The 20,865-nt window shown below is 42.1% G+C and overlaps 1 long non-coding RNA gene across 1 annotated transcript; it reads left to right on the top strand.

The window, feature by feature from the left end:
• The first annotated feature begins 9,009 nt into the window (after nt 1-9,009).
• Nucleotides 9,010-11,724, top strand: LOC118217963. Its single transcript, XR_004763336.1, has 2 exons — nt 9,010-9,098; nt 9,300-11,724. It is a non-coding gene; the product is annotated as an uncharacterized LOC118217963 (long non-coding RNA).
• The last annotated feature ends 9,141 nt before the right edge of the window (nt 11,725-20,865 follow it).

The following is a 20,865-nucleotide window of genomic DNA, read 5'->3' as shown; positions in this document are numbered from 1 at the left end:
TATTTTTGAGATGATAAAAACTGAAATTGTAATGCTATTGCTGTGGGTGTTAAAGGTGAGATTAGAATATATAATAACACCAAATTTCCCATCCTGGTCTTCAGAGACAGGGAATCAAGGTGTATTTTAATTTTTAGCCTCCTTTTTTATTCCTGCAGTGAGGGTCCTAAATCCAGACATAATAACTCAAAGCATCTTACTTCAGTTTGCACTGATTATGACACATGACAGTCTGGCTCTTTCAGAGACAAAATGACCAATAATCTGCCAATCCAATAGTCTGTCTAATGATATTGTGTAATCAGCAGTTTCAAATGCAGCACTCGGATCCATTTCTGTCAGGACCACTGTCATCAAGTAGAACTTTATTGACAATAAAGGCAATACAGTTATGTTTGGAGGTATGGCTCTATTCTGGAGCTCTCCCGCCAACCACGCAGCCCGCGTGGATAAGGCCGGGAGGCCAGCAGCCAAACCCCAAAACAACCATATGCCGATATGCTATCAATAAGTGTCTCCGGCTGATGTGATGACTATGTGTACGACCACCTGGAGGAAGCCCTTCGTCCAGTCGAGCCTTTCGGCTTGAGGCCGTCTATATTTTTTACATGGATCAGTGGTTATGTGTACCAACAGCATGTTGGACGTTCCCCTGAGGCCAATACTTACATGTAATATTAATTAATAACCCCAAGGAACATACTATGTGTGGTATGACATTAGGCTATGTGTACCGACAGCTGTCGGTATTTCCCCTCGAGCGCCGCGATTTGAACTAACCGGGGGAAATATACTACCGACTACGTCAGTGTAAATGAATCCTCACTCGTTGCATAGGCCAGTAGTAGCAGCAGCAGGAGCGCGGTGGCAGTGACGCAGCAGCGTAGGAGCCATAGCGCAGCAGCAGTAAGAGCAGTGATGTGAAGCACGTGTTCAACGATGATGTGATGACTATGTGTACGACCACCTGGAGGAAGCCCTTCGTCCAGTCAAGCCCTTCGGTTTGAGGCCGTCTATTTTTTTTTTTTTTTTTTAATGGATCAGTGGTTATGTGTACCAACAGCATGTTGGACGTTCCCCTGAGGCCACTAGTTAGATGAATTATTAATTAATAAACCAGGGGAACATACTATGTGAGATGTAATATTAGGCTATGTGTACCGACAGCTTGTCAGTATTTCCCCTCAAGCGCCGAGATTTAAACTAAACCGGGGGAAATATGCTACTACCTGCATCAGTGTAAATGAATCCTCGCTCATTGCCATCCATACAAGCATGCATGGACAAGACCAGAGGGGGCAGCAGCAAAACCCCCCAAAGCAAACATACGCCGACATGTTGTTAGTACTTAGTCTCTGACATAGGGCGACATAGCTCAGGAGGCAAGACCGATTGTCTGGCAGTCGGAGGGCCGCCGGCTCAAACCCCGCCCTGGGCGTGTCGAAGCGTCCCCGAGCAAGACACCCAATCCCTAACTGCTCTGGCGAATGAGAGGCATCAATTGTAAAGCGCTTTGGATAAAAGCGCTATATAAATGCAGTCCATTTAGTCTCCGGCTGAAGTGATGACTATGTGAAATGCCATTCGGCTACCGGAAAGGCCCTTCGTCCGGTCAGCTCGAGGCTGTTCTAACATTGTGGGTCAGTGGCTATGTGTACCAAGGGGTTTTTTTTTATTTTTTTTTACTATTTGTAATGTTAAAGGCTATGCCTACGTGTATGGCCTTGGCTTCTATCAATCAAATTTATTTGTATATTGTATTTTACGGCAGTTGTCACAATGCATTTTACGGACAACCCTGACCTGAACCCCCACAGGAGCAAGCCTAAGGCGACAGTGGCAAGGAAAACTCCCTGTGGCAGATAGGAAGAAACCTCGGAAGGAACCAGGCTCAAGGGGGAAACCCATCCTCCTCTGGTCGGCTCAGGTTGTCGATTGTGACAAGCATGTCAGTCAGTGGCTCAGCTACCTCGTAAGTCCAAGGCCATTCAAACTAATCACCAAATATCATTAGGCTATGTGTACCAGCAGCTTGTTCGTATTTCCCCCCAGCACAGAGATTTAAACCAATTAGAGGGAAATATACTACTCATATTAGTGTAATGAATCCTCGTTCAGTAGTAGTGCAGCAGCAGCAGCAGCAATAAACAGCAGGAGCAGTAGCATCAGCAACAGCAACATGGCAGCAGTATCATCAGCAGTAGTGGCAGCAGTACACAGCAGCAGCAGTAGCACCCAGCGGCAGTAAAAGCAGCAGCAGAAGCAGAAGCAGTACCAGCAGCAGCAGCTTCAGTAGCAGTAGCACCCAGCAGCAGCAGCAGTAGCACTAGCAGCAGCAGCAGCAGTAGTAGTAGCAGTAGCAGCAGCAGGAAACTGATTACAGAGGAAACATTGGCGGCTGCGACACCGGTACTTGCCAGTAGACAGTAGCAGCCGTGCTCCTATACTGCAAAGCTCATAGCTTTTGAATGGAAATTATGTCAATGCCAACGGATGAAGAAGTACATGTCCAAAGCCCCGTAGCTTCACTGAGGATGCTGGGAACCATCACTGCTGCCGTTGCCACACTGGAGCAAGAGTGGTGGTGTAGAACTCCGGAATGGGGACCACATTGCCAATGAGACAGAGGCGGACGGCAACCAGATTTCGTCATGGCATTTCCCAATGAAGGCTCCTCAGGGCTCGCATGGGGGCGCCACCACAGGTACCGGGTCATGGAGGAGAGGACGGAAAACAGTGCTAGTATGCAATAATGACACAAGTTTCTTCATTTTCTTAGATTAAAAGCTTGAGGTGTATAAAATATATAGCTAATTTAAGCATATTTGCCATGGTGAGATCATATAAAGAACCATGAAGCATAAGGAAATGCAGTTTCCAACAGTGGGTACTCCAGGGTTGAAACACTTGCCTTAAGAGAGACCAGTTGTGAACGCAGTTATGAGGCTGAATAGTCTATTAATTTTTTTTTTTTTTTTTTTTTTTAATTGTGGGGAAATGCATTATGCAGAGATTGGATGAACATATTACTGTTTCTGCCCATCAGGCGTCACGATGAGGCTAATCTTGCGTTGCGCTATCGGAAGCGACTCCTACCAAACGGATACGCTGGAAAAGATGCATAGCCTGGTCCCGAAAGCCGAGACGATTGGCGATCGTGTTTTTAAGTTTCGCTTACATTACATTATAGGCATTTGGCAGACGCTCTTATCCAGAGCGACGTACACCAAGTGTATAATCATAACCAGGAACAAGTATGACGAAACCCCTAGAGAGAAGTACCGGTCCAAGTGCAGGGAACAACCGCATAGTTCAACTTGGACCCTGAAGGTTAAACTGATTAACACTAACAGCGCTTGCAACAACGCTTAATTCGCTGACATAAGCGCCACTCCGGGCGAGGGCAGGCATCGAAGCAATAAGGTTCGAATAATTATTTCTCAATACGTCGTTATTTAAATATTATTTAACAGTTGGGCACAGTGGGCTGCTTTAAAGGGCCACATTGCATTACTAATATGCTTACCGAATGAGTACATTAGGAGAGGAATTGGAACCAGTCTTTTAAAAAAAATTTATTTTTTATTTTATTTATTTAATTAATTAATTAATTAATTAATTAATTAATAATTCATGTATTTATTTATTTTATTAGCCATCGTATTGCACTCTATTTAGACGAAAATGCAATGTACGATTAAAGAAACTATGACAAAGTTGCGAAAGCACATGCTACAAATCTGCCTGGAACCAGCCATACCGGCAGCAGGTCCAAGGATGACGCGCCACGCCATTCGCGTGAGCATGCAATTGTAGAGACGGCGAAGCCAATACCTAGGCTATGTGGAGCATGTCCGTAGCAGGAGGTATAATTATTATTATTTTTTTTTTTTTTCTTCTCCCGCAACATGTTCTCAGTCGTGTGGTCACATGCCTGATCACATGCACGGTGAAGAGGTCTGAGCAGTGACGCGGAGAAGGCTACATGAAATCCCTTCTCCGCTGTGATAAGCCTAAACGCCCGTTTAGGTGTCATGGAATACAACGATACACTTATGAATGCGGAACGTACGCATTCGCGTCTTGCAACAGCACAATATTGAGAGAACCAGTTGGATAAGACAACGTTAGCCTAATTCGTCTCATTACAATAAACATTAGCAATCCCTAAACATTCAGCATCGTGATCTGACAGCTAAATTAGATAGCCAACCAACTTGTATCCTCGCAGATTTAACACCAATATGAATTTAATGTTTTTATTTTTCTGTCGCGATGATTGGGTCCTGATAGGGAACCGGCTTTTTAAGCGCAAATCGTGAATCAGTGGAGAACAACTTTCAGAAACCGAAAGTTGAAGCCGAAGCTGGTTTTCATTTACAACATTGGCTGTAGCCTACTTGCCGGTAACAGTCCAACACTCCTTGTAGTGTAGCGATTCAGCGAAGGGTAGAATGCAGCTTTGAACAATTTAGACATCTCAGCTCTTTGCAACACGCCCTGCCGCCCATGTTCAATCTGCCAAACCTATAACAGCCAGAGTTTAACTGCCATCAACCCAATTTTTTCCGGAATAACTGTTTACACCAGGAAGTAGGCATGGGGCTATCTAGTAGCTGCGTGTTAGCGACTGTCCTTAATCCGTCAGCCGTTCGTAAAGAACAAAAGATTCTTTATCGATACGCCTACTTTTCCCATCTCGCCAAGCGTGAGAACTTTGGCGTTCTAAATTCAGACATTTCCGCTTAGATTTACGTGCACGAACCCCAAATTCGCGTAAAACGGTTGATTGGAAGACCCCGCTCTGATCAAGTAGAGGATGTAGCGTACGACCCAATTCTACTGCGTTCAGGAAGGTAGCCGAAAACATTCACGCCAGGAATTCTTTAGCAGTGACGCATCTAGCTTTGACTCTGGTGGTGAGAAACTCGACAATAAGCATGCCATTAACTTGTGCCCGCATATGTTGGAACGTTTCCGCTTTTAGCGAAAGACTTGCGATATTCGTGGAACCAGCCCCTCTGTGAGACGTCCCCGCAATCGAACGTGTATATTCGGTGTTGTCAATTTAGCGACTTTTAGAGGCCATAGCTACTTTCTATAGAAATAGTTGGCAACACTGTATATTATGCGTTTACGCTAGACTCAGAGCTCAGCAGAATTTAAATAAAGTTGATGACCCGGCAAAATCTGCAGCTAGCAGATATGGACGTGGCAGCAGCTTCCAGGCTTGAACATGGCGTCCTCCATGGAGGGGCGGCGCTGCCGCAAAGCAGCGCTCCTTGAATGAAGCTCCCTGGCCAGTTAGCAGTGAGGACAGTGCACCGGTATCCTCAATATTTGGAATAAGCCGCTTAGACAACGCTTTGCGTGGCTGGCCCCGAAATGGATCGCCTGCCTGCTGCAGCTAGGCTTTGAGGTAAGGAGCAATGCAAATGAATAGCGAGACTTCTTCATAGTGCCTAGGCTGTGAGCTTAGACTAGCAGCTAACATGTAGCAAGTAGACTTGGTTTAGACTGGCAACGTGCCGTAGGCTAGCTGGATTGCAGGAAGAAGCGCCGATTTACGAAGCAACGTGCAGCGCTTGCATGCAGGAGGAGCAGCCGAATGAGTAGAGGGAGGCTGTTTAAGTAGACCGCCCTGTTAGTGAATGTACTGTGATAGGCGAACATCACTCAGCTGAGCCATCAGCTGATTCGGCCGGAGCGCTTGACTCTCGTGACCTGCCAGAACTACGCGATGCTCCATATGTTCAAATATGGCAATATTTCCTAAATGTGTTTTTATGAATTTCACTAAGAATCCTAATAAGGGCTGTCTCAGTGCTACTGTATGATGGAGCCTAATTCCACATTGAAAGTTGTGCATTTGAAATTAGGTAGTTGTTGAATTGGTGAAAAAAACATTTCTGTTTTCAACAGTGTTCATTTCATTGCAAACACAAATAGGAAATGGCTGCTGCTGTACGAGAGGACAAAATTACCTGCATTTATATGCATTTTTGTTCTTGAGTGTAGTGCTTACATGTCACAAGCACATTACCCTCTGGAATCACAGTTATGCCCCTGCCCTGAGCTCTAAAAGTGACAAGGATATGAAACACCAGCATCATTTAGTTTTTTTTCTTAGGCTTCACCCAAACCTCTTTGAGTGTTATAGTTCCTGACCACACAAGGATGCAGGAAGAAGCCAAAAGGAACTCATAAATGCTCCACTAAATTGGGTGTGAGGTCATCTCTCCCCTTGAGGGTTGAACCAGGCAAGACTGGCACATAATTTACAGTGTTCAGAAAAAAAGCCCCTCCTCAAAAATAGTTTGAAAAATGGTTGGGGTTTTATGTGTAGATTGTAAACGTCCACTTGGACTCAAGGATAAACTGATTAGATTTTGGTGGTCAAAGGTCAAGGTCACTGTGAACTCACGTCCATCCCATTCTCTCGTGAACGCGATATCTCAGGAACGCCTTGAGGGAATTTCTTCAAATTTAGCACAAACATCCACTTGGATTCAAGGACGAACTGATTAGATTTTGGTGGTCAAAGGACAAAGGTCAAGGTCACTGTGACCTCACAAATCACGTTTTTGGCTATAACTCAAGAGTTCATGTGCTAATTATGACAAAGTTTTGCACAAATGTCTAATAGGATAAAATGATGAAGTGATGACATTTTACATCCAAACTGGCTACTGGTTGGCGGAGGCATACAACCGCGTGGCGGTATTTCTAGTTTTAGTTACGCACTGAGAATGTACTATTGGGTACTGATTAGGTTCAGCTGGCTGCTTCACTGTTAAACCCTGCATGTCATGTTCAAGGCTCTGGCTCAGTAATTTAATGGACTCCTACAAAATCACCCCAAGACCAAATGAGAACCACTGCACTTATATCTCTGAGAGGAGACCAGCCGAGCACTGTGCCCCGGCCTTCTACACACGACCGGAAACCTCGCCGTCTTCCGACCGCCGCAGGTGACCGACACCCGACCTCGCTCCTAACCGCGACCGTTTCCCGATCGCTGCAGGTCAGCGTGTCTGCGGAGCACCAGGAGTTCTTCACGTTCCTGCAGCGGTTGCTGAGCCCGGTCCTGGAGGCGTACAGCGGGGCCGCGATCTTCGTGCCCTTATGCCCTAGATGGAGAAAAGTGAGTGAGTGCATGATAATGCGTGCAAGCTTGCATAGCGGGGTGTTGCATGTAGGTGTGTGCACTTAACTGTGCGTGTGTTACCATTTTAAACAAAGATGAGTTTTCACCCCCCTACTTCAGTTTTGGTGACAATCAGTTTGATTAGTCTTTGCAATATAATGTAAAATATTTAATATTATATGTTTATATGACTACAGTATATACAGTCATCTCCATAATGCTTGGCACCAATGCATATTTTTTTCTTGATCTGGCTCTCATAATGAAGAAAAACCCCTACAAACCTGTTCAGTAGATCAGACACATTCTTCAGGCAGGCGTGCATGTGGCAGTGACTACTGTCCGAGAAGTCCTCACGAACCTCGGTTACAGTCTTCTAAAAAGTACATAAAACAGCCTGCAAAGTTATGGACAAAGTTCTTATTGACAGATGAGACCGAGATTCACTTGTATCAAAGTAATGCAAGAGCAGGTGTGGAGGCCCAAAGTAACTGCCAAAGCCCCAAATCACTCCCTTTCATTTGTGAAACCTGGTGGGATTTTAGGGTTTAGGCATGTATGGCTGCCACAGGTGCTGGCTCACTTGTCTTTATTGATTATGTACAGTAACTGCTGATGGCAGAATGAATTCTGAAGGGAACAGAAGCATCGTAGCTGCTCAGGTTCAACCCAATGCCTCCAAATTCATTGGACGGTGCTTCATCCTACAGCAAGATGATGATTAGAAAACTAGAAAAATGCTTGATTCGCCAAGTCATTTACCCGATCTGTTTCCAATTGAACATGTGTTTCATATGCTGAAGAGAAAATGTTTGGCAACTGTCCCCCAAAACAAGCTGAAGTTGGCTGCTGTACAGGCCTGGCAGTGCATCATGAGAGAAGATGCTCAGCACTTGGTGATGTCTGTGGGTCACAGATTTCAAGCAGTCATTGATATGTGCCAAAGTACTAAACATGACTGCTTTCATTTACGTAACATTAATATTGTCACACACCAGCTTGACACCCCTGGGTGGGAGATGCGGCAGGTGCTGTGGAACACCGTTGGTTGCCGCATGGAGAGAGAGCGCTCCCACACAAACATGAAATAAAATAAACAATCCTCTTCACCCTTCCCTCTCACGGGTTCCGGGCGAAAACAATAAACTAAAACAACAAGCTAAAATAACAAAGACAAAATTAAGTAAAACGGTGTGACCACTTTCCCGTGCGCTGCCCGTAGCTGACCCGCCTTCCCGGCCAGGTCCCAGCTCCTCCAGCATCCCAGCTTAGGATTACTTTTCTTGACTTTTGTGCTCAAACAAAAAGGAAACGAAAATCATAAACACGCTCTCGGTGTGAGCTCCCGGTCTCACACCTTTAAGCACCTGGGCTGATTAGCTAACGCAACCCAGGTGTGTGTGCTCTCTCCACCAGCCGGCACAGCCAAGACAAATCCGCCTCTCTGGCGGACCGAATGCCACAGATATGTTCCAAAAATTATGGTACTCTGAAATGGGGGGCTATGTATATTAAGTGCTGTAATTTCTATATGGTGAAACAAGTGTATAAAAATACTGTTAAATTAATGCGGAGAATGTACGCTTTAATCACATGGAAATTTGATTACAAACATAGAATTCTGGTGGAGTACAGAGCCAGATTAAGAAACATAGTGGAGCTGACTGTATTTACATATTGTAGTGATTATTTTTCATTTCTGTACATCTGTCAGCGTTGTGCTTGCTTCTGTGTTATGTTTGTGTCCTTCCATCTTTCTATGACCGGCTGCTCTGTGTGAGAACTACCATAAGCCTGCAAATTGGTAATCATTTATGTGTTCAAAAAGGACATTTGATTAGCAGGTATAATAGTGATATTGATAATTCTCTCTCGCTGTCTCCCTCTCACAGGGGAAAGTGCGACACACTACCTCGTGAAGAACACAATAAGAACCTTCAAGGAACTGGGGGTAAGATAAATGTGTCTGCCAAGCCTTCGCTGAACTTTTCAGCCGGTCTGTTCTTCTGCTGGCCCCGTTTTTATGAAACTTGTCAAACAAGTTTACCCCCCTCAGCTGAGCTAAGCAGATGGGAGTTAACCATTCCTTATGTGGTTGTTGAGCCCTGTGAAGGAGGAGGAGACTAGCGTAACCCCGCCCCCTGTCCCGCAGGTCCTGAAAGAGAGCCGCGAGAAGAAAGTCACGCTGCTGGAGGTCAGCAGCACCTTCCTACCTCAAGCAAACAGAACAAAGCTCCTTCAGTACATCCTGGGTTTCAGCCTCTTGTAAAGCGTGACACACACACACACGCACGCACACACACGCAAATATGCGCACATGCAAGTACACAAACACACAAATACTCTGCAAAAAGGGCTTTTGCTGGCTAGTTAAAAAAGGTGCTATTCTATGGCAAAGCTTTACCAGGAAGTGCCTTCATAAAATGAATTTACGGGATAATAGGCTTCTCTTCAGTCTTCCTCCGGATTAGACATTTAACACGTGACGTGCAGCTAATCGCTCAGAGCAGTGCTTGTGCACCACCCGTAATCCCTGAATGTACATTTGAGCGTTTTCGCCAGTGAAAGCCCTAGCTTTTAATCACTTTTTTTGTTTTAACCATGAGAATGGGGTTTTATTCATCTCTGCTGTTTGTCCTCGCTCAATAGGGCACGAATGTCATGCTTGGCACCCAGCAGGTTTCCTTCGCTGTGTCAAAAAAGTGAGGTGAGACCGCAGATACACCACCGTCGGGAGATGATCGTGACGGTTACGAATGGTGATAATGAACGGCGATTATCAAGGGCATTTTATTCTGTTTGCTTTTGAAGCATGTGTCTAGGGGAGTAAAACAAAGTGCTTAAGGCTTAAGGATTTCCAGTATCGTGGAAACTCCAGGAACTGTAAGGCAGACGCTAAATTTGAGGTCATCTCACTCTCTGAGACGCTACATTGTGTCTTGTGAGAGACTAGTTTTGCTTTCTGAGAATTAGACTGAGAGTTCTAGATATTGTACTTGCCCAAGTGGTATTAGATTCAGTTTGTGGCTGGGATATTAATGTGGTGACATCAGCTGCAGAGCAAATATGGTATTCTCAGTGATCTGTAGAATTATCCATTGAAGAAAACATTCGAGTTTGACTGCGCTATCCCATTATTTCTACCCGTCTGTCGAGTGATGTCATTATAGTTAACACCCAAATAATGCATTACATTCAGTCAACCTTGCCACAGTGTTACATAAACAATGTGTGTTGTTTGGGTGTACTTTCTATCAGTGGTACAGCAGTACAAAAACAATGTGAGTTTGTTATATGGTGGTGCATTCTGTCAATGTTGCTACAATGTTACCTAAACAATGTGAGTGTGCAGATCAGATTTATATTCTGTCAGCTTTGCTACAATGCTATGTAACCACCCAAACAGTTGTACAATGCCGTTGGGTGTGACCTGTTAGCATTTCTCAGCAAGTGCAAAATGTGTAGGTTTCCATTGAACAGTCAATGTTGTGGTTCCTTTGTATGTTTGAGAAGAGCGTGTTAGCAGCGTTGGGATTTCTTTTCCAGTTTTAAATGTATCGGAATAGCCTTACTGCACTTCACTGTTGCATTAAACATTCTTTAGCTCCTGAAGATGGATGGAATCCCTGAGAAAAGTCAAAACTTAACCCACAGCTTTCTGTCTTTCCATTTTGCACTGTATACTACGAGTTAAGTGTAGTACTCTTTGATTGGTTGAAGTGTGAAAGGGAAGACTACAGGAGAGCTACACCCATAAGGCGGACTGAAGCAAGTTATTTGATAAACTTGGCATAGCCTCGTGTTGCTTAAGGTGGGCTAAAACTCCCATGAATGTGAAGTTTGAAGATGCACATTGTCCACATAAGTACAACTTGTAGGAGGGCATCAGCGCCACACAGTGAGGAGCCAGGTGGTCAAAATTTTAAAGCGTGGCCCCCTTTTCGTGTCCAAAAAAAAAAAGTTATGTGTTATATTTTGTAACATTGCTGTTGCAATTTCGTTTCAGTTATCACCACAACCGTGTAAGCTATGATAAACCTAGGTTACCCTCAGCTAACCCTAACTTGAAAATAGGTAGTAAATCATTAGAATAATTGGATTGGATGAAGTGTACATTTGAATGTCGTAGATGTGCCTGTGTAGTCATTAGTGATCTGTGAAAATACTATTTTTTTCCCCTTACATCTATTTCACTAAATTATGTCAGTAAAGGTTTGAGGCAACATGGAAACTTGCAGTTTCAATAACGATAATTGTTATGCATAATGATAATAATGAAAATTATTACACATAATATGTTTAACCACATGTTGACTCTCGGTTGCAAAAAGAGATGTGAAAATAGATTTTTTTTTTCCCCCGTTTCCCAGCTTGCTTCAGTAGGAAGGCTGTGATAGGCTTTTGGTTGGTTTAATGTTTGATTTTTTTTTTTTTTTAAACACAATAAACTGTAGGAATACAATGCCCATAGGATCCTGCAGGAAAAAAAAAAGATTGTGATTGAGTGAGGTTTGTCCTATGACATATGCCTGCATTTATGTTTAGTACTGTGAAATCCATTAAATATTCAAAAAGAGTTTTCAGTACTGATGTCCTTCGTTGACAATAGCCCGCATTTACAAAGGACTTACTTTGTCATTGAAGTGGGCCTGATTGGAAGTCACTAAAATCTGGACCTCACAACAGTGATTCCTTGTGCACAATACCCAATAAGCCCCCACCTGGGTTACAAACATGTTTGTGTTCGTAAAACAGGAACCCATTCGTCCATCTTTTACCCTTAGATAGAAGAGTAGGTTTTTGGAATGCTTTCTGCAGAATTATAAAACAGTGTTCTAGAACTCCATTGCATTCAGTAACTACTAACAGTTGTTACATCAGCTATAGAATGTTTTTGATCTCACACCTTAGAATTTACACCAAACCATAGTGCAACAAAAACTATAAACTCGTTAGCTTTCGCCACTTGGTCTTGTCCCTGAAAATGTTGTGCGAGTAAGTCCATTAGGTTTCCAAAGGCTACCAATTTAGTTCCACTGCACCAAGTGCCCAAATGCTACCTGTTGTCACCAGTGAGAGCCACGCTAATCCTCTAGTTGGAGGTAGTGCATGGAGTACGGAGTGAGGCGCAGTGGGTAAGGAACTGCGCTTGTAACCGAAAGGTCGCAGGTTCGAATCCCGGGTAAGGACACTGCCGTTGTACCCTTGAGCAAGGTACTTAACCTGCATTGCTTCAGTATATATCCAGCTGTATAAATGGATACAATGTAAAGTGCTAAGTAAAAGTTGTGTAAGTCGCTCTGGATAAGAGCGTCTGCTAAATGCCTATAATGTAATGTAATGTAATGAGTACACCTGTAGTGTGTGGCAAAATCTCTGGCTTGTGCGTTTGAGGAGAGCAAAAGCTTCAACTGCAGTTGTTCTTGCTAGGGGTACAGGTGACCGCACATGGTCGGGGGGCACAACTGGAAATTGATTACAGATTGAAACTGGGAGTAAAATTGGTCTGTGTGGGAGGGTTTCTGATAATTGGTATGCCTGGAGAGCATGAGCTTACCATAGCAATGTGTTATCCCATACTCACATTGTTGTCTAAAGGAAGGGTTGGTTTTGGTTTGATGAATGGTATTCAAGGTACTGATGCTATGCAACCTATATCCGTCACGCAAATCATTTCTGTGAACTAATCCATCTTATCTCAGCAAAATGAGTGTGCGCCTCCTCTTGACTTCTAGCATAGTCTGCTGTTAACGTATGGAACTGTTGTGTGGATCCTGGGTGTAGACCGGATGGATGCTAGGTAGAGACCGGATAGATGACCAGTTGCGGTTTATAGTCCTCCACAAACAGCCGTTGTTTTTGCTGTCCAGTTCACTGCAGTACCGAATGCCACTGAATCTATTAAACTCGGGTTTGGGACATTATCAGGGTTAGACTAACCACACCAGTTCCAGGAAGTAGAGGGCAGAGGAACTCCCGTGCATTTAATTTTTTTAAAAATGTGCGTGAGCATAGCTAGCAACAGAGCACTAAAGCCGTTCCTGCTGAACGATGAAAGAGACGCGCTCTCTTTGCGCTTGAGCCACCGAGTCAGAAACGGGCTTCTGCCGCCGCGTCTCTGAAGCCGCTTTTACGAACATCCGGCAGCGCAGACGAACGGTCCCTGTGAAGCTCGCCGATCCGGCCGAAAACCAAACTAACAAATCCAGCTCCGCAGAAGAACTTCACCACATCCTTGAAACTTTGGACAGGGCAGGTTTATTTCCCCTCACGGACATACGGCCTGATTTATTGACACCTTTAGCAAAACCAACAACGCAAGCAGGGATTGGTCATGGCATTTGTTTTGCGCCAATCAATGGTTGTGTTATTCATTTTGCGAGTGCTAAAATGTTTTGCACTTGCTGAAGGTTTCAGTAAGTCAGGCCCATACTGGCTGGCTGAGAGCTGGATTGATGGAGTGAGTTGAACACTCGGCAGAGGGGTGTGATATTGCTGATCAGGCACGGGGGGTGGGGGGGGGGGGGCGTTCAATTAAACACAAACTTTGGAAAAGAAATACACTCACCTGCGTATTTGCTGAAGGGACCTTTCTTGTCAGTAGGCACAAAAAAAACAACTGCAGTGCTCATCTTGTTTCCTTATGTAATTATTCTTGCACTTAAAATTAAAAAGACAAAGCAATAATGAACTGTGTCCTTTTCTTATAGCACACACTCCAAACGCATCATGCATACACATGCTTTCGGCATATTATGCACACACACACACACACAAATTAAATAGCACACACACATGCACTCACTGAACACACTCTAAACTGTAGGCAAATAATGTATGATGTAGTTAGTAAGTTGAAAAAGTCGTTCTAATTTTGAGCTGAAAGGTTAGTGTGTGCTAAATGGCATTCTCTGGCAGCACATGTGACCAATCCAGTCTCTCGTCACGTAAAGAGCTCTGGTCACAGTGAACGCGAGTCGCCCTGAAAACAATGATGTGTTCATTCATGCAGTCAATTGTTGTTACATTACGTTCTATTATTTTAAACTTCAGAAAATTAACTGCTGTGTCAATGTTTCCTTTTCTCTGCATGGTTAAAAAAATGCGCTGTAAGGTAACCCTGAAACAAAAAGAGCTGTACCTCTGATTACAGAATCATGGTGACGCACATGTATGTTTTTGTTTGGTTTTGTTTTAAATAGGTTTATTAATTTATCTCCAGGTTTTGTTTACTGTAAATGCATTGCTTCATTGTCATTTTCACCAGTTGTAGTTTAACGCAATGTTTTAGCACACTTATGAGGATTGTTTTGTTTTTAAATAAATTAATGTTGGAGAGACAACAAGGCCTGGCTGTGACTTTCTTCCACTGTATTATTTTTAGGACACCGTGTTGATTTCATCGGGAAATTCACAGAAGTCTGCCTCTTATCAGACCCCAAAGGAAAACAGACTGTTTACTGTGCTGACAGGGATTCAGCAATAGTGACTAGGAGACTTTTGGGTCAGCATTATGTAAAACTTAAGGTTAGGTTCTTCATAATACAGTGTAATCATGTTTTCTGTTGTTGTAAAGCCGATGTCATGGGGAACAAGTTGGGTGTCTTGGCTGCAAAGGTTAACCCAGTGTGGGATTCATTGTTGTACTATTTTGTCTGTGTCTATATATATAAGGAGAGAGGTGCAGGTTCCAAGAGACTTGGCAGCTCAGTCTCGTACGCATCACGAGTATAGCCATTTCACCACTCACATTTTGCACCATTGTATATTGTCATTATTACTGAACACACTGAACAATAAACTGCATTCATTTTAACCTGCCATTCCTCGTTGACACTGCACACAGAACATACACATGGGACTCAGGATATCTGCACCCCGTAGTCTCTCACCTATACACTAGTGTTGTAGCAGGATACACATTTGTATTTATGCAGGCTACACTATTCACGTCTACCAAGTTGGACGCATGAAACTGGGGCCACTCTACTGGTGGTCAGTAGTCTCCACCGTCTGGGCATAATTGTTAGCACAGAGGACAGGTTAAAACACTTTGTTGTCACTATGAGTCAGATAATCAAGATAACATAAAATTAATCCCATTCCAGTAGTGACTTTGATGTGACAATTTTTGGTTTCTTACAGCTGGTGACCTCCATGCGCCGTTTGGTGTATGTGAGGGGTTTCTTACAGTTTAAAGACAGACATCCAGATAGATCCAGTGGATCTTTACGTCCCTCTGGTAAATATACATTTGTATGTAGACCTAATTTATATTTACGTTACTATAATAGTGTGGGTGCGTGGTTGTGTGTGAATAGACAATAGAAGACAATTGTAGATGTGAGCAGTTTTGAAGGAACCACCTGAGCGCCAGAGTTTATTTCTGTTTCTGTTAACTAATATTTATTCTGAAGCTCAATCTATAATGTTATACGTTACGTTACTCTAATGTTACTGCTCCTGGCACCTTACATTAGCTTGCGTTTCCACAGCTAATGTGGTGAGTCACCTCTTCACAGAGGTGGGTAACCCGGCTTCAAAGAGTAAAAAGACTGACCATGTATTTGCTCCACCACCATGCACTAAACCAGCTGATTCTAATTAGCACAACTTTACAGCATGATAGGAGAACTAATGATTGTAATCAGCTGGTTTAGTGCATGTTGGTGGAGCAAATACATGGTCAGTCTTTTTACTCTTTGAAGTCGGGTTACCCACCTCTGCTTCTTCAAATGTGTTAAACTACAGCGACGGGTCAAATAACATTACAAGCATATTCTATTGTGTTCTATTATATTTATATAATATTTAAATGGAAATTATTTAAAATATACTATGGAATACATAATGAGATCCTCATGAGAACTATATGAGCCTTAAAGTTTCAGTCCATCATTTTTTCTTATTTAAAAAAATGATATATTTGATACCTTCTCAAGTGGCATTTTTGTAGCAATATCGATTCAGTGTGTTTGCGTTTGTAAATTGCTCTTCTGTATGCTGTTTTCCACTGATTGTGTCAGGTGCAAAATTCTCGCTACGTATACAGATTTGATGATGCATCCACAGAACGTGCATGTGCTTAAAATCGGGGACCCTCCCCCAGGATCGATGCTATCTGTTCAAAGGAGAAGACTGAGAATGAGAGGCACCGGCAGTGCAAAGTTTTTAAACAAAGCTGGCTGGGGTTGCATAGGCCTACACATTCAAAATGGCTGAAAAATCAATGGAAAGAACACCATCTTCAGATAATAACCCACCAACTGAAGCAAACTGCTTCACTGCCCCCTTGAAAACCCACCTTCCCCACCGCGTCTATGAAACCGCTGTGCGAATATCCAGCGGAGCTCACAAACGGTCCCTGTGAAACCCATATCCTCCAGCCCACCAATAGAGCACCTGCACAAAGTATGTGAAAGCAGTGATTAGTACACTTATTCATATAATATAACTGACACAAATGTCATAGAAACACGGCTGATTTGTTATCTCCTCATTAAGATTTAAGATTTATTTAATTTTGAAAGAGCTGTCAATTTATTGTAATTTAATAGTTAAGTTAAGGGGTTTTTGGACTGAAGGTGATTCATTTGCTTTCTCGGCCTTCTCAACACATAAGCATGAAAGAAAACATGCAGTTATCTGCTGTCTCCATTGTCTCTACTGTACTGTATGTCCTGAGAGAGCCTTTAGTGTCAATGTGTGAGTGAATGTTTTCACAGGATGAACTCCAGCAAAGGCCTTTGGGTGCTCAGAGATGATAATGTGCCTGAGCTGACCTGCTCTGGAGGGATTTACAGGGTGCAGTAGTGCACCACTGGATGTAGCACTGGGCCTTCCCTGATTATCAAGCAGACAAATCAAATTCATGCAAGATTTTAGGGAATAGACTCTAAACTAACACTATCATCTTCCTGAGGGCAATGTAGAGCTTGTGTGTGTGAATGTAAGTCATTGCACATGCCTGTGTGTGTGTATGAGTGTCTATATGGCCACTCGCTGGCATGTGTCTGGGTTTAAGAATTAGTAGATCTGTGTAAATTCTCATTTATCTTATTGTTTTGCCCTTTAATTTTTGTACTATATAGTACAAAAATTAAAGGGCAAAACAATAAGAACAAAATAATGTTCAAAAAAAGAGTTCATGAAATATTATCCATTTATCGAATCTGTAAAGATCAGGCAGTTTAATAGTCATGCTCAAGTTTTCATCAAACTGAAGAAGAAGCCCAACTGTTTGCTAGGCTGCATGTTGCTATAAGAGCCCTATATTATAAACATGAAAAAAAAAAAAAAAAAAATATATATATATATATATATGCTATATTCCTTACAACAATTTTTTTGTTACATAATTTAAATTGTGTAACATGATTTGATGAAAGTGAATGCCATGAAATCTCCTCAAATCATATTTGTTTAGTGGATTTAGCAAACATCTGTCTCAATACACAGTAAATCCTGGCCGAAACCACCACAAGAGCAAGCCTAGAGTGATTAATTCAGCCTGAAATAATTGTAATAATTCTATTTGAAGAAAAAAAGCACAGACATCATGAATTAAAAACTTAAAAAATTTTTTTTAAAGATCGCTGGATTGAATGACATGCTAAGCAACAACAACAAAATAGATGGAAGACAATTCACTAATGAGGGACAAATTCATGGTGCAAAATTGGTACAATGGTGCCATCTACTGGATGTCATTATGGACATGCACTCTCCTACGGGCAAGGGTAGCTGCAGTAGGTGGCACTGAAATCACAAGGTACTGTATTTCACCCTTCATGCCTAATTCAACAATGAACTGGCTTAATACATTTTTTATGGTTTTGGACCATTGCATAATTACAATTCCAATGGTTATGTTAATTTATCATTAATCCAATTGCCCAAGTATTCATAATGAGGGACTATTTCAATAGGAGTATCATCTAGGGTACATATCTGGAGATTGTCATAATCTATTTTTTTATCTGATAAACAGCACTTAGTTTTATCACTATTTAAAACAAGTTTCAGAACTATGAGTGCTGTTGCAAAGCAACAAAAGCAAGCTGTAGATGTTTAACAGTCAGAGGGATAAAGTGGGAAAAGCAATAGAGGGATCATCTGAATTAAAATGGAGTTTACAGTCATTTAAAAATAACAATGTCATTAATGTAAATGGAGAGCAGCACCAGACTACCAAATAATTAAAACTGTACTGTACCTATTTTCACACACTGAGATCTGTCCAAGAGGTAATTATGGAAACAATATTGTGCTGCAGTGTCTAGCTGAATAAGTGGCAGTCTGTGTAATAACATGGAATGGTCAACTGGTCGAAGGCCATAGAAAGGTCAATACAAAGTGCAGCACAATGAAGCTTCCAGTCTTAAGACACAATTTCATTTAAGCCTGAGGATGTGGCAGTGATGGTGCTATGCTTAACCCTGAATTCTGAATGATAAAGGATAAGTAAAGAGTGGCTCCAAAGAAATGATTAGAACTGCACATTAATTAGAGAATCCAAAGTTTTAGTCAGGCATGGCAATTTGAAAATTGGCTGATAATTATTTACATTACGTTTTACCCAACTTCATGGAAGGGCAGCACGTGAGCAATTTTCCAGACTTTCAGGGCAGTGCCAGACGTAATAAGAGGGCCAGCAAGTTCTAGACAGGATACAGGTTGTCCTCACCAGTGGTGGACCTAAGATTTATAACTAGAAGTGCATCTGCAACCTCTTTAGTAATAAACAGACAGAGTAAAAGACAAAAGAGTCCTGATCACAAAAGGAAGAGGGCCCCAGTTGTGAACACATAATAAATGAGGTGACTGGCAGCTGCAAAGTGCTTATTAGAAGCTGTGCATATCTCTTTTTACCAGATACTAAAGTAGTGCCAGACTTGTCATGGACAGGCAATGATGTGGTATTATATTGCTTGGTAGAATTTATAATCTTCCAGAACATCTGTAGCAGTGAAGAGATGACTGCAGGATGCAGTTTCAAATAAAAAAACACTTCTGAAACTTCCCAACAAGAAGAGCTTAAAATGAGCAAAAGAACACAAAGATTGGATGGTAGATGATCGGAAAAGAGTATTTTGGGTGGCATCCTGGAGTCGTCTCTTCACTGTTGCAGATGTTTGGCGAGTACTATTCAATGAAGCTACCAGCTGAGGACCTGTGAGGCGTCTATTTCTCAGACTAGAGACTCTGATGTACTTGTCCTCTTGCACAGTTGTGCATCTGGAACTTCCACTCCTCTATCTGTCCTACTTAGATCCAGTTTGCTCTCTTCTTTCAAGACAGTAGTGCACATTATTGTATGAAATCTTCAGTTTCTTGGCAATCTCAGTGGAATAGCTTACATGTCTCAAAACAACAATTGACTGACAAGTTGTTTCTTTTTTGGCCATTTTTTAAACCAAAATTGAACTTTAGAAATGCCAGTGTACTAGATACTGTAGTAACTGAAAGAAACACCTTGTCCCCTTGCACTATTGTTTATTGTTTACTGTTTACCATTTGCACTATGTTTATTTTATTGTATTTTATTTATTTTATTTTATGTTCACTGTTATGCACCACCAGATGAAAACAAATTCCTCGTATGTGTAAACCTACTTGGCAATAAAACCTGATTCTGATTCTGATTCTGAAATATATTTTTTAGCTTAATTAAACAGCACAATTGTTTTCAGCTGCACTTTCTTTCATACCATATTAGCACATGAGAATACATAATTAAGGATGAGGCAACACAGTGTGCTGTCAATACACTGGAGTAATGGCTGCTGAAAATGGGGATTTGCAATCATCTGTAAAGACTGAATTAAAAAACTGTTCTTTCAAACAATATTTTTAAAATATATATTATCAATCTCTTGGCTGTATTTTGTGACCAATTTAATGCTACCTTGGTGAATAATATCACTTCTATAAAAGTTATGAAAACATAAACATTTCTCTGTGATTCCAAACTTTTGAACAGTTGTATACATCCATCCATTTTCTATACCCGCTTATCCTGGGAAGGGTCACGGGGGGGGGTTCTGGAGCCTATCCCAGCATGCATTGCGCGAGAGGCCAGAATAAACCCTGGATAGGTTATCAATCTATCGCAGAGCAAACACACCATTCACGCACTCATACCTATGGGCAATTTAGTCTCCAAAATAGGTCTACCTGCATGTCTTTGGACAGTGGGAGGAAAGCTACACAGAGAAGGGGAGAACATCCAAACTGCACACAGAAAGGTTAAGGCTTTGAACTCAGGACCTTCTTGCTGTGAGGCGACAGTGCTACCCACTGTACCACCTTGCCACCTGGTAGATGTGAAATTTAAGGTATGTTGCTTGTACATAAATGTTTTTGTTACAGTGTTTGTCACCCTAAATATCATATATCATAAATTTCATATTTCTTTCAGAATATGTTGCTGAAAAGTCTTCTATGAATATATGTCACCCAGGGCAAACTACCACACTGCCCACTTGACTCCCCACCTTCCCCAAGTATCCCCCAGCACACCAATACAGAACCTAGACACAGTATGTAAAAGCAGTGATTTATATATTTATTCAAATAATACAGACTAACACAAATAGCAACATGTTTAATTGTTTTCTACTTCCCAAGATTCATTTAATTAACAAAAAATAAAGGTAATATATGCAGCTAAGAGGCATTTGTCCATTTACTAAAGGTATCACATTAGCTTTCTGGGC

Source organism: Anguilla anguilla, chromosome 2, assembly GCF_013347855.1.
Source record: "Anguilla anguilla isolate fAngAng1 chromosome 2, fAngAng1.pri, whole genome shotgun sequence".
Classification (NCBI taxonomy): Eukaryota; Metazoa; Chordata; class Actinopteri; order Anguilliformes; family Anguillidae; genus Anguilla; species Anguilla anguilla.
The sequence above is the reverse complement of the archived record's forward strand: the minus strand, read 5'-3'. Positions and strand labels throughout refer to the sequence as shown.